The sequence below is a fragment of the Nanorana parkeri genome, unplaced genomic scaffold (assembly GCF_000935625.1).
Source record: "Nanorana parkeri isolate BGI_ZX_2015 unplaced genomic scaffold, ASM93562v1 scaffold781, whole genome shotgun sequence".
Lineage (NCBI taxonomy): Eukaryota > Metazoa > Chordata > Amphibia > Anura > Dicroglossidae > Nanorana > Nanorana parkeri.
This window is the reverse complement of record NW_017307049.1, coordinates 521,096-533,424: the sequence shown is the minus strand read 5'-3', so window position 1 is coordinate 533,424 and position 12,329 is coordinate 521,096. Positions and strand designations below refer to the sequence as shown.

The 12,329-nt window shown below is 43.6% G+C and overlaps 1 protein-coding gene across 1 annotated transcript in view; it reads left to right on the top strand.

The window, feature by feature from the left end:
* Nucleotides 1-857: 857 nt before the first annotated feature.
* The window catches only part of ZBTB20 (zinc finger and BTB domain containing 20), a gene marked incomplete at its 3' end in the record, with an annotated part of 528,739 nt that continues 517,267 nt past the window's right edge, over nucleotides 858-12,329 (top strand). The window contains exon 1 of the mRNA XM_018564788.1: nucleotides 858-920. The remainder of the gene's footprint in view (nucleotides 921-12,329) is intronic.

Sequence of the window (12,329 nt, the reverse complement as noted above, 5' to 3'; positions counted from 1 at the left end):
TAGGAGACCTGATTTTTCTCTGCTGCAGTTGCAGGTCTTGTCCAGCCGATGACTAAACCAAGGGAGGGCATCTCCGGCTCTCCAGCTGTGCTTTAACTACAAATCCCTGCAACTGTCAGTCTTCTAATGCCTCATGGTACTTGTAGTCCTTCAACAGCTGGAGGGCCGGAGTTGTCCACCCCTGGACTAAATAGAGAAAAGAGAAGCAGCAGACTGATCAGCTCGTCTCTCTGTCACTTTGCTCTCCCTTCTTATCAACATGTTCCTTTTTAGCACTTGAGCACTGCAGCACAACCAACTTGCTCCTTGTGCTGTGCACAACCCCCCCCCGGTATAAGCTCCGCTGTACAGGGTTTGCAAGTGGCTGATACCAGGTCTAATTCAAGAGCTTGCACAGGTCTATATAATGATTTATTAACAAAAACAGAGCTGCTATAATCTGTGCCTTTTATATTTGCCTGGAGTTCAGCTTTAGGCAACACAGCGATCAGTCCTAGCTTTTATATATGCTCTGAGGCTTTTTTTAAAAATTGATTTAGCCTGGGGTTCAGCTTTAATAGCGGCATGTAATTAATGATTTGTTGCCCAGATCCTTCTATTCGAGTCTGCACATGTAAAATCCCCCTGTACCACCAACAATACCCGATGGCAGGGCTGCATTTTGTGTTTACACCACCTGAAAGGCTGTCTGATGAGTGTTTTGTTTGGACTGTGGCTGCCAGGTGAATATATGTTGATATGTATACATAAGACACAATATTTCCACGCCCAAATCCATATCTCGTCATTCAGATGTTATAAAGGTGTCCCATTCACAATGTCTAAATGTACATATCCTCTTCTTTTTCTTTTCTCTGCAGCATGAGAAAGGAGTCTTAGAAACTGCTGCTGCTGCTCTAGACTCTCACCAAATTGGTAAGGTAAGTTCATCATCTTCTTTATTTACTTTTCCTGGATGTTATTTCATTAGAGGCTGTTTTAATAAAAGAGCAGCTAAGGCATTTGTCTGCAAGTCCAGTAATGGATGACAATGAACCTGTATGTGTGAGGATGTAGTTTGTCTTGTGTCAACTTCCTGTTAAGCTAGAAGACTATGTTCCCTCTGAGTAACCAGCTGAGAAATGCTTGGACATGATAAAGCTCAAGACTTTAATGTATATCTACAGGGTACAGTTTTTTTCCCTTTTGGATGTAGCAGGATAGGCTCTGTACCCCTGTACCCCTTTACTGCTGTCTATGTCCCAGCTGCGGAGATTCATCTTCTCCATTCAATGTTTTGGTGACCATTCTCAGCTGGACTGAATGTAACAGATATCTAAAATACTGGAATGGGAAAGAGACGGGAGAAAATATAACGGGGACACTTGTTCCAGTGGCATTTGTCTAAGGCAAACTTTTTCAAAGAGGGTTCAGTGGAACTACAGAGTTTCCAGGGAGTTTTTTAGGGGTTCTTGTTTTTTACTTTAAGATAAGTAACCATTTTCTGTGATCGTTATAGCTACTTTATCTGTAAGGGTGGACTGGACATACGTCTAATTGACCACCAATTTAAGGAGAATTCTTCCTACTGACCTCCAATGCAAGGATAATTATTCCTACTGACCACCAATTCAAGGAGCATTCTTCCCACTGATCACCAATTTGAAGGAGAATTCTTCCTACTGACCTCCAATGGAAGGAGCATTCTTCCCACTGATCACCAATGTAAGGAGCATTCTTCCCACTGACCACCAATGTAAGGAACATTCTTCCCACTGATCACCAATGTAAGGAGCATTCTTCCCACTGACCACCAATGTAAGGAACATTCTTCCCACTGGCTACCAATGTAAGGGGCATTCTTCCCAGCGACCTCCAATGCAAGGGGCGTTCTTCCTACTGACCACCAATGTAAGGAGCATTCTTCCCACTGACTATTAATGTAAGGGTCATGTGTTCCATTGACTACCAATGTGAGGAGCATTTTTCCTGCTGACCACCAGTGCAAGGAGAGTTCTTTCTACTAACCGCCAATGTAAGGAGCATTCTTCCCACTGGCCACCAATGTAAGGAGCATTCCTCCCACTGACTACCAATGTGAGGCCCCGTTCCCACTGCGCGATATGCAAATCGCGCGTTTGTCGCGCGATTTGCATATTGCGCGACATCGCGAGATTTGCCGCGCGATGTGGCGTTCAAGCTTGCATTGAGCAAGCTTGAATCGCGGCTAAATCCGCTCCAAAAAGGGTCCTGCTGTAGCGACACACGACCCGCGACAGCAGGACCCTTTGCCCCATTGGATTGCATTGGAGCGCGATATCGCGCGGTAATTTGCTGCGATATCGCGGGAATTACCGCGCGATAAATCGCTCAATGTGAACGGGGTCTAAGAGTCATGCTTTCCATTGACTACCAATGTGCAGAGCATTTCTCCCACTGACTACCAGCATAAGGAATCCTTTTTCCCACTTTTCCCAATATAAGCGAACCATCAGTATAAGCAAGCACTACACTCACCACCAATGTAAGGGGACATTTTACTGTCCACCAGTATAGAAGAGAATATTGTGGTAACATGCGGTAAACCCTTCATTTATTGCAGGTAGAAGCTGCCATAGTTAAACACTGCCTCAGAATTAAAATGTGACCACAAAGCAGTTCATTTTTAAGGCTTCCATAGGCACGATATTTGCGTTGTTCTCAGTGTGGGACTTTAGGCTTCAAGACCATATCAAAATAAAACTATACCCAAGAGCATGCTGATGCCCACTGGCTTAAACTTGGCAGGTTGTGGATTAAGAGAGCCCCTCAAGTACATAGTGTTCCTCATTATTGGTAAAAGGACAAAGGCCTTTTTTTCATTTACATGTTATAATCCACATTTTAGGCCTGGAAATTACCTAAAACCCCCAAACATGATATCTTTTCTGAAAGCCAAGACCCTATACAATAAAATGGTGGCAGTTGCAAATTTCTATGTTGCACGACATTAGAACAACTTGTTATCAAACCCAAAAATGTTAAGTTAAATTTAGTACCCTCTACTACAATATAAAACCATTTGTTTTGTAAAAATATAAAAGATGAGAGTACAACGAGTAAATAGATACCCAACATGCCCAGGTTACAAATTGTGTGCGTCCGTGAAACTGCAACAGTATTCAGTACCCCACAAAGTCCATAGACAAGGCTTTAAAAGCCCCCACAGGTCATCAGTTTAGAGATATGTGTATATATTGGACCTGGAATTATTGCTCTCATTCTGGCGTGTGTAGCAATACCTAGCATGTGTTGTGCAATCAACATTTTTGTCTTCAGGAGCCCAGCAATGACAGCTATGGGACCGGAAGTGATGCAATACGCGTCTCTCCCAGTCCCATAGAACGGGGAGGAGAGCGGTGAACGGACGCTCACCGCACTCCTCCCCAGCTAACCACCGACACCCGAGATGCCGCACCTGGGCCCGTAGGAGAGGCAGCGGAACCAAGGAAACACAACGGTGGTGTTGGCCTGTTTACGGAAATGTAGAAGCGAGCTGCCGCCAGAATCGCTTCTACTCTAAAGCCGGCCTCCAGCTCTACATATCTGAACAGACTCCGTTCAGAATTCATGACGGGATTATCCCGTCATGGGTCGTGAAGGGGTTAATCAGTCTATAAAAGTCGCCATTTAACCTTACATTTTCAACCATTTCAAATTGCAATAGCAGACTGCCTATTGCACCCACCCACCCACCGAGCAGAGGAACGGGCCCAAGAGGGAAAGTTCTCTCTCAGGTCTCTGCTGTGCTCAGTGGGCGGGTACAATAGCCTAACTGCTATTGGCTATTGCACCTCGTTGTTTACATTCTGCTGTCGACCGCTGAATCTAGCGGCCAACTGGCAGCAAGATGTAAGTGATGAATTTTGTGGGCCACTCAATACATTCAGTGGCTAACAAACTTTTTTAGCATGCATCAAGCCACCGGCAAAAAAACATCGAGGGTTGCTTGAATGCCGGATAATAGGTAGTGTGCTGGATTCTCTCTGTCAGATCCCTTCGCTGCCTCTTTATCCGTATCTCACGTAGAAAGTTGCTTTTTCATGTGCAGTTCATTTTTATACATGTCCATGATGTGAACATTTCTGAACGCGATTCAAAGAGAATTGGCCTCCATCCTCTCCTTGTTCCAGCCCCATGTCCCCGCTCTATCAATCCTGGGGGGGCGGGGGGGAAGGGGGTTGTAATCCTTTATTTGCACTTGGCATGTTTTGAATGCATACATTAATATTAATATATTATAAGGAGACAGGTTGTACTTTACTTTGGTTGGAATCTGTTATATAAACATTGCTGGTTACAAGAGGGTGTTACTAGTGGGAGCGGATAATTAACCCTTTAATTACGGGTGTGGAAGCGTCTGAAAGGGAAGAGTGTTCTCTGTAGCAGCCAATCAAAGTTTGGCTTTTTTTTTTTTTTTTGGAAGATGCTTTTTTTTTTCTATAAATGTGTAAATGTTCAAAGTATACATCATCTGGATGATTCACGGAACTCATTCCGAGCTTTATGGCTCCACAAATTGTTGTGTTCAGAAATTCAGAATAACCCCATTTGAATCATCCCATTTGGCTCTATGGATTCACCAGAGTATATTTTGCTTTTTTTTAAGCTGAACTCCGGGATAAGAAAATATTGTCTAAGCCCAAGAATCATGTGTATCCTTCCTTGAATCTTGGTGAGCTTTGTGTATTTCTACTAGATCTGTGCAGTAATCCAGTGTGAGACTTGGAGCTTCCTGTAATAAAGTCCGGTCACTGCTGTCCTCTCTCCTTGTGCACGGTGACTGGTCTTGTCTCTGCTCCCTCCTGTACTAAAGACAGGTCACTACTGCTCTCTCTCCTTGTGCAGGGTGCCTGGTCTTGTCTCCGCCCCCTTCTGTACTAAAGACTGCTCACTGCTGCTCTCTCTCCTTGTGCAGGGTGACTGGTCTTGTCTCCGCCCCTCCTGTAATAAAGACAGGTCACTGCTGCTCTCTCTCTCCTTGTGCATGGTGACTGGTCTTGTCTCTGCCTCCTCCTGTAACAAAGACCGGTCACTGATGTGGAAAGTTCCACAAAAAGATGCACTCCACAAGAATTCTACCATAGTAAAAACTTTAATTGATCCAACAGTACAGAAACACAATGACAATTTCCCCACATTGATCCACCGCCTCACGCGTTTCACCCCTTGTGCATAGTCCTAGAGAGCTCTCTGCACAGGCTATCTACAGCACAGTGATGATGTTGCAGCTATTTTTTACAAGGTGATATCTGAGTTTGCAAAGGCATTTGGTGCACACATAGTGGATTTATATCCTTTCTGGTTATTGAGAAATATAACCAAACATATAACAACCAACTTTGATGAAAGTTTTTGTGCCTGCGTGGAAAGGTCACCCCTGTCCAGTGTTTAATGCTTGGAAAAGTGGATTAATAGCGCTGTAACCCTGAAGTTTTTTTTTGTTTATTATAAGAATGGCAGTAGTGGAGAAATGGAGAATTTGAATGTTGAGAATAAATTAAATACTGACCCAGAAGCTGATGCAGCCACAGTCACCTTGTGATAGGGATGAGCAAATCTAGAACTAAAAGTCATGTTAAAGTCCAAATGTTTTTAAGCTATTTGAAATGCTGATGAAATCACTTACAATGGATGCTGCTTCTTGATGTTTAAAATATTTAGTATCCTGCAGAATCAGCTGGTCCCCTGATATCCTGTTTTAGGGTGACTCCTTTCCCTTGCCGGGTCCTAAGGAGCCACCCTTGTGTGTGCTAGTAAGCTGTGTGTGTGTCCACACCTACACACAGCAAGACAAGGCAAGTCACTCCCCTCCTCCCTTCTCCAAGCTTGTAGATGCTGGAGCCTGCTCTGTCCCTTGTCATCTTGTACTGGACAGGAAGTTCAGAGAATCTGAGCTGAGAGAGTTGGAGCTGTTGAGAAACATGATACCTTTAAGTGATTGGTCAAAAATGTAAAGACATACTTTGCTGGGCAATGTATATTTGTTTGATCTGCTTTCAGCAGTTTGAGAGTTTAATACTACGTGAAGCAAAGACAGAATGTTTACAAAGCTGACGAGTTTTGAGAGCTGTAGCTCCGCCCCCTTTATCTAGCACCATGACATGATGCAACAATGTAAATGGATTTAGTAGTTAAAAAGAAACAATTAACCGTGTTGTAAGTTTACACAGCATCTATCAGCAGCTGGTTCCAACAACTCCAGCTTTCCGTAAATGTGCAACAACGTGTACATGTGCAAAGTAAACATCACCTTGAAGAGAGATAACTCATTCTGAGCTGTATGGCTCCAGGAATTATTATGTTCAGAATCGTAATTTAATCAGAATTTGTCTCTTTGTCTGTCGATAATGGTGATTCAGCCATTTTTAAAATGTATGTAAAGCCTAACCTTTATATCAGGGGTGGGTGAACTCCGGCCCTCCAGCTGTAGCACAACTTCAAATCCCATTAGGCAATCCAAGACTCTGACAGCCACAGCCATGACTCCCCGAGGCAGATGATAGGATTGGTCGTTTCACCATAGCAGTTAGGCCAGAGTTTGCCTACCCCTGCTTTTTATAGTGTGTGTGTGTGCATGGATTAGAAACCCTGTCAAGTTTTATAGCTGTCTGAGTCCCTGCTGGGGAAATTAAGCCCTGACCATTGTGCCCGTTACAGAAAGTAATGAGAGATCCAAAATGGTAACGTTGTCACCGGAACAAGATGTATGGAGTAGGGCTGCAACAACTAATCGAGAGAGAGAGAGAGAGTTTTTTTTAATGCAACCAATCGATTAGTTGAACAAATAATCGGGCAACTAATTGATTATGAAAATAATCGTTAGCTGCAGCCCTAGTATGGAGAAATCTTCCAGCGGGGGCATCTGTTGGGGTGACAACTGTCAAAGAGGGGATTTCCCCCTTGGCTTGGAGCTGCTGCTTTGTTGCTCAGTCATGTGCTAGGACTGAGCCTGCACCAGGATGTATTGCTTACCTCTGTAGTTGCTGGTCCATGACTGGCAGTACCGCTTGGATTACAAGACTAGCTACATGGGATTACAAATCTTTTGCCAAATAAAATAGTTCACATACTCGTATTAACTCTTTACTGGAATTTCAACTTGAATTGTTTTAGTCAGACAGACAATGTTGGTGCTGTGGATACTCTCTATCTCATGATAAATACTTCACCAACTTTAAAAAGTAAAAGCTAATTTATAAACGTGAGGTGATCATCACCCCAACCAGTAGCAGTGTGTAATGGTATGCACAGAGTCCTTGCCGGGGTTTACAGACCTTTATTGGGAATTCCATCCAGTACTACCAGAAGACCCACCAGCACCTCTAATGGTATTGACAGGAACCCTGCCATTACTTCTAATGGCCCTCTTAGATTCCAGGCCGGTAAGACCAATGATAGTCACAGAATCCAGACCAGAACATCCAGAGTGCCCTGAAGGGAGCTGGACATGTTGTTTATGATTCAGAGATGTAATTATGCACCAGCTCTAGAAGGGGCTGGTGCTGTGTCAATCCAGCTCTCTATGTGTACAAGAGCTTTAATACTGTTGTTTGTTTCCTGTTGCTTACCCGGACCCTCTGACACCTCTGCGCTTGCTGCCTGCCCTGCTCTTCTGCCTGAACCCGATTATGCTTCTGTCTCCTACCTTACCAACTGATTGCTCGCTGCCAACCTGGACCGCCTGACCACTCTCTGAGCCGTCTGCCTCGCCCCTTGTCTGGATCTGACTGTGCTCTTCTCCTCTGACTTTGTCTCCTACCTACTGGCTGCCAACCTGGACCGTCTGACCACTCTCTGTTTACCGCCTACCTCAACCCCTACAAGGATCCATATCTTTGCTCTTGTCCTTTGACTTTGTCTCCTACCTACTAGCTGCTGACCTGGACCGCCTACCTCGACCCCTGCCTGAAACTATGCTCTTGTTGCCTGACTTTGTCTCCTATCTATTGACTGCTGACCGAGACTGTCCAGCCATTCTCTGGTTCTCTTGTAAGTATCTCTACCTTTTCATGACCATGCTCCAGATTACTGTCTCCTCATTTGAGCCCTCCTGTCCAGCTCATCCCTTGATGGAGGCCACGAGCTAGCACCAGCAAGCAGCGAAACCCATCTCCACCATCAGGAGGTCTGGTGATAACCGGCTGGTGCTTAGACTCTGCGCCTCGAGTAAGCCCATATCACCTGCCCGGGGCTGTCACTGCACCAAACAGAAATATGAGGTCAGCATATTTTCAGGCACTTTAAGTTTGAGGTGTTTATTTGCTTTAGAACATCCTTTCTCAACCAGGGTGCCTTCTGGCTTCCTCAAAGACGCCTCAAAATGTTCATGCAGCATCATAACTTTCTATGGTGCAGGCAGGCTTGTCATGTGAAGGGGAGCTTCTGGTGTGAGAGGGGTTGACTGTGATGGGGAAGGAGTTCCTAAAAGGGAATCTGATGTGATGGATGGAACACCCACTTGTTTTTCTGTTTTTGCATGGGGTCCCCCCTTCAAATCTATACCATACCCCTATCTCAGATGAGGGTATGGTATGGATATTGGAGGGACCACATGCCGTTTTTTTACTTTGATAGTTTTTACATTTTAGACTGAGGTGCCTCAAGAATTTGCATTATTTTAAAGGGTGCCATGGATGAAGAAAGGTTGAGAAATGCTGCCTTAGAAGAAGAGGGGAGCACAGAGAGGCCCCCAATAGTTTGTTGATGCTCTTTTATAGTCTTGTGTCTTTTTTCAACACGAGCAAAAACGTAAGTGTATAGTCCAGTAAAAAAAAAGCCAGAGGCTTTTCAGTGTAGAACTGAATGGTGTCATTCTTTAGCATACGAAGTATCAAGGCTTCAACTGACTTCCCCAAAGGGCCACAATTAATATTGAGTATATGGAATGCTATGGAAGCTGTCAGACAGTGTGTGGCCATACTACAGAAACTATAAAGAGTGCTTGTGGACTGGATACAAGAGAGTATTAACGTATAAAATCTCTTTACAAATGAAAATCCTCTACCCAATAATGACTACTGGGATCCAAGAGGGCCCATATTGTTTCCGCAGGGGCAGCATGTGGCCCCTGGGGAGAGACAATTTGGGCACCAGGACTCCAGCTATACTCTATGGCAGCGTTGTGTCTGTGCAATTTACAAAATCTGAACGGAATCAGGAAACTTTCTGCGCACATGCTCCTCCTTCTACATATAGCGGTGACGGTTTCTCTGTGTACATGCTTTGCCGCGCAGCGCTTGGTATCTTTATCATGTTGTTGGGAGTCGTCTGCATTTAAATGTGTCCCTGGATATTACAAAGGGAAGAAATGAATCTGTTTGGAGATTGGCCTGATTACCTATTAGCCTAACCTATAATTGTAAGATGAATATATCTGCGAACAGATTTTCAAATTAAAATGAGCATGCTCCCTGCGTCCCTCGAGGCATTTAATCACAGGGAGAGTGCTGTAAATGGACAAGATTCATTATCTATTCAGGCCATGATTATTATTAGGTGTTTTACATTCACGCAAAGCACAGCCAGCGGTCGCTACTCATCGCACCTCGCCAGTGCCTTTTAAGGATGCGCGGCAGTCGTTTTGGCAGGCTGTTTTATGTTTAGATTCTGGAAAATGTAGATTGCATTTAATAAGACATCCTCGCCCAAACCTAGCACGCCGTTAAAATGGCGATACGGAGGGGACAAGAGAGGGTCTCCTGGCAGGCATGGCACCCTGCTGGATATATTAAAATGCAGCACAGGCTCCAAATTATTCTCCCGAGTCTACGGTAACCATAACATAGAAACCCCCTTAACAGCCAAATACACAAATGATATCTGTATATCGGAACTGTTTATCAATATTTGTCATTTTCTTCATCTGCTCTTACCATTTACACAATTGTGCCACTTAAGGCCTTGCTCACACCAAATGCAGAGCAGATCCGGACAGGTTTCTGCACACGCACGCTAGTCTTTTAGATGCGTTTTTGACGTGTTTTTGGCAAAAAATGTTTTTTTTAAAGTTTAAAACGGGCTTTTACTGCGTTCCAGGCATTTGAATGCGTGTTTGATGCATTTGCAGATCCAGGGCAGGTAAAATAGGGCCTGCTGCAGTTTTTTCACCTGCTCTGGAACTGCATGCTGCGATGTGAACTGGAGCAAAAAATACCATTGGAATACATTGGACGCAGTTTTGATCCGGTCTGCAACTGATCTGCTCTGCACCTGCTCTGCGCTTGGTGTGAACAAGCCCTTAATGTGATTTTAAAGTCAAACGCTTTGTATGCTTTTTGAATGGCATGGATGCTGTTCCTTGATGTTAAAAGTTTAAGCTGTTCCTGTAGCATCATCTGGTCCCCTGAGCAATGGTCCTGGTATCCTGTTTTAGGCCCCGTTCGCACCCTGGCGTTCAGTGAATGCATATCGTGTTTTTTGCCACGCAACACAGCAAAGTGGCTCATGCAGCAAATATGTTTTTTGACCACACCGCCGGGGGAAAAATGTACAATTTGCCGGCTACGTTTGAGGTGCCATTAACAAATAACTACAAGGCAAGCGTTTCACATGTTTTTAACATGTTGCGGTCATGCAGTGGGAAGGCTTGAACAGGGGTTCAGTATAAATATGAAGAAATTACACGCACTCCAGCTCAAGTTCAGTCAATATTTTTTTTTTTACCTCTGTGGTGTCACAACATGGCGACGTTTTGGAACCCGTTTGGTCCCCCTTTGTTTGCCTGATAAAGGGACCAAATGGGTTCTGAAACGTCGCCATGTTGTGACACCACAGAGGTCAATAAAATATTGACTGAACTTGAGCTGGAGTGCGAGTGACTTCTTCATATTTATACTGATTTGCGGAGGCATCCGTGGTCGCTTGGCACCCACCCGATTCTTGGCGGTATTATCCGGTCAGGTGTGCGATGGGTTTCTTTTGATTATTGAACAGGGGCTCAGAATGGCTCCTTTCCTGTGCATGGTCCTATGGAACCCTGGAGTTGTTTCGTGTTTATTATATAAGTATGGCAGTAGTGTATAAATGGAGAATTTAAATGTTGAGAATTTTAATACTGGCGCAGAAGCTGATGCAGCCACAGTCACCTTGGGTTGTGATAGGGATGAGCAAATCTAGAACTGAAAGTGATATTAGAGTTTTGTGGCTTTTTCAAATGCTGATGAAATTACTTACAATGCTTCTTGATGTGTAAAAGTTTTAGTGTCCTGCAGAATCAGCCGGTTCCCTAATATCCTGTTTTAGGGTGACTCCTTTCCCTTGCAGTTGATTGGAAACATGACTGTAAGTGCTTGGGCAAAAATGTAAAGTAAATACCTTGCTGGGCAATGTATGTTTGATCTGGATTTATTATTATTAATAAAAAAAAGGGGGTTCATGCTACTGTAAGGTCCTGGCAGGTGACACCACTGTTCCCTATTGCAGCTTCGTGTGTCACACGGCTACTCATTGGGCCACATAAACAGTAAGAAACGTATTTATAAAGAGGACATTTTGGGCTGTCAGTGCACTTTGCCCTTTTCACTACCTTTTTGTGATCGACTATTTTTGCTGCTTATTAAAAAATATGACACGACAACTGCAATGCCATGTTGGTAAAATAAAAATAAGTTTGGTTTATATATAAGGTGTGAGTATATAAGGAATAGGAATACAAATGTTTGCTCATTCTTGTGAAATTGGGCGCATGCTCCATTGGTGGGTTTTCTTGTTTAGATCTTCTTAACCTCAGTGACTTTTGCATGGACTGCGGTCATGTTTGATGGTATTGCAGATCATGCTGAATGGAAGAATGATTTGGGGGGTGGGATAAGGATTTCTTCTTGTAATTAATCAATTTGAAAATTGTGTGAGCCCATACAGTTATTTTCTGTGATCGTGCATGCTGATAAAAAATAAATGTCTATCTATCTATGGATAGATAGATAGATAGATAGATAGATAGATAGATAGATAGATAGATAGATAGATAGATAGATAGATAGATAGATGGATAGATAGATGGATATTTTTTTTTTTGTCTCACTCAATACTTTAAAACACAAACTAATAAAACAGGTAAAAAGACAAATATATGCATGGCAATATCACCAGGAAAGAACTCCAACAGTGATAACAGAATTGAATATAGAAATAGTCATAGTGTGTGTGTGTCAACATTAGACTTGCCAGCTCATGTGGCATTTTAGTGCTAGAATTTTGGCACAGGATTGTGATCCTTCAGTCCTCTGGTGCCGCATAATAGGCATGTATGCTGCAAAAGGGGTTAAAGTAGCGTTGAGGTTCTAATTAGGAAGTTAGGTTACATTGGT